Source organism: Dendrobates tinctorius, unplaced genomic scaffold (genome assembly GCF_039654945.1).
Source record: "Dendrobates tinctorius isolate UK_male_01 unplaced genomic scaffold, ASM3965494v1 ptg000251l, whole genome shotgun sequence".
NCBI lineage: Eukaryota > Metazoa > Chordata > Amphibia > Anura > Dendrobatidae > Dendrobates > Dendrobates tinctorius.
The window spans coordinates 9,265,357-9,267,770 of NW_027361918.1; the positions used below are offsets into that span (position 1 = coordinate 9,265,357).

General features: G+C 42.1%; 1 non-coding gene across 1 annotated transcript; it reads left to right on the forward strand.

The window, feature by feature from the left end:
- Window positions 1-223: 223 nt before the first annotated feature.
- Window positions 224-296, forward strand: TRNAA-AGC (transfer RNA alanine (anticodon AGC)). The gene has a single exon. It is a non-coding gene; the product is annotated as a tRNA-Ala (tRNA).
- The last annotated feature ends 2,118 nt before the right edge of the window (window positions 297-2,414 follow it).

The following is a 2,414-nucleotide window of genomic DNA, read 5'->3' on the forward strand; positions in this document are numbered from 1 at the left end:
TTGTGACTTGTAGGATCGCTATAGCGTTCAAGTCCTCTTCCTCTCTGAAGAGGCAATTTGCATCTACCAGTAAATATTTCTTTGTGTTCGGCCTTCTCTGTGCAGTGAGAACGTTGCTCCTGTCTCTGGGAATCGGTATTTTGGCAGAGAGAATCATATAATGCTCCGTGATCAGCAGACCGGCCACCTAGTCAGAGGCAAAAGCCAGTGCTGAACACTACCAGGGGGATTAGCTCAAATGGTAGAGCGCTCGCTTAGCATGCGAGAGGTAGCGGGATCGATGCCCGCATCCTCCACTTTTTTTTTTCAATAGATTTATCTTTTTGTTCAGCTCAAACCCACTTAGTCTCTGTGTAATGAATCATGGACTATCACTGGAAAGCTACAAAGTCCACCTTTGGAGAGCCCCTGATTTGCCTAAACTGAATTTACCTAGATGTGTGGTGAGCACGTTGCTACACTGAATTTTTAAAGTTGAGCCGAGGAAACGAAAAATCATATTTTTCTCACAAAAATGTTGTTTTAGCCCCACATTTTGAATTTTCACAAAATTGCATCATAAACTTTGCTGCGAAATTTCTCTCTATATGTAGTGGAAAGCTACTGCTTTGGCAGACGGCAGGGTTTGGAAAGGAAGGAGCGCCATTTGACATTTTGATTTTTTTTTTAACCGTCTTTATTGAGTGTAATACAAAGTATACATATAATGTCCAATAACATAACAGAAGAACATTTATGCAATATTATTAACATTAGATGGTATTTTTCCAACTATAACCCCCTCCTCTCCCCCGGGCAAACTCCATAACTTCGTATTTCAATCCAGTCTAACAGGGATATTACCGGCAAGCCGCTCTCTCATATACCGGTTGGTGAGCTGGAAACAACTATGTATCCCCTGTCGCGTGGAAGATGTCCGAGTATTGATAAAAGAGGAACATGTGGAAAAAAAGCGCTCCGTGTCATTTTCTTTATTAAGTCAGGCCTCTATCCAATCCGTTTTGAAGAGATATGTTACTTTTGTAGTAATTAAGCTTAAAGAAGATGTTACACCCTGTGCCCACAAATGGAGGATGCTTTTACGTGTGGCTGCCGCCCATATGAACAAGATGCGGCGCTGCTGGACAGAAAGCCTCACCAACTGGTCCTGTGCGAGAATATTACATATGGCCCCCTCCGGGGAGAGAGATATGCCAAAAGTGTTGATGAGATGTTGCAGAAGTGTATCCCACACCTCCCTTATTTTTGGGCAGTCCCAAAGGCAATGGAAAATATCAGCTGGGGAGTGTAAGCATTTAGGGCAGGGATAGTCCCCTGAGGGGGACATTTTAGACTTGACCTCCGGGGAGATGTATGCTCTATGAAATATCATAAGAGACATGGTTATGTAACTGTCATATGGTAATATAGAGTTAATACGCAGAGTGGCTTTCAGAAGGTCATTTACCCGACAGTTCACTAATTGAGCCACCCATTTTCCAGGGCCTGGTGAAGAGTCTGACCAATGTATAGACGGCTTTAATGATTTATATATAAGACTCATAGAATAAGTTCCCATTTGGGCTTTAATGGATATTACATTTAGAGGGCGTGTTCTAGCATCATCCGGTATGTCTCGCAATATTGAGCTTACGTAATGCCTAATTTGAGAGGTAGTAAAATTGTCTTCTGTAAGGATTGGGTATTTGAAAACCTTGTCCTCTAAGGTAAGAAGGTATTGATTATTTGTTAACGTGTCTCGGACCAGCCTACACCCATTGTTTCCAAGCACCTTGTAAATGGGAGGTGACTTGCCTTGTAGAAAAGAGGGGGGTTACCTTGAAAGGGAAGAAACATCGAGATGTGGGGGTCAAGACCGCTAACTCGTCTAGCTTGACGCCATCCCAAGATTACCGACCATAATAGAGGATTATCGCTAACCTCCACTGGAATTTCAGCATTTCGTAGGTGAAGCAATGCTGGGAGGCTGAAGGGTCTACACATGGCCTTATCTATTGGGGTATTAGTGAAGCGATTAAAGGCGTATATCCAATCAAGGGAATGGCGAAAAGCAGCCGCTATACTGTAGAGGTGTAAATTTGGGAGATTATGTCCACCCAAAGATTTGTTTGCTGTAGCTTAAAAACACTAATTCTAGAGCCCCCTTCTGAGCCCCGAATAAATTGTCGGAAGACTCGAGTCAGTAGCCTATCATCAGCTTTAGAAAGTAGAACCGGGAGCGTCTGTAAAGGAAAGAAAATTTTAGGGAAAGAGATCATTTTAATTAGATGGGCTTTACCTGCAAAGGATAATTTAAGGGATTTCCAGGTTTGAATTTCTTGTATAACTACAGAAATAAGAGGCAGAACATTTAATTTATAGATATCATAATGATTTGACGGTAGGTCAACGCCAAGATAAGGTAAAGAATTTCT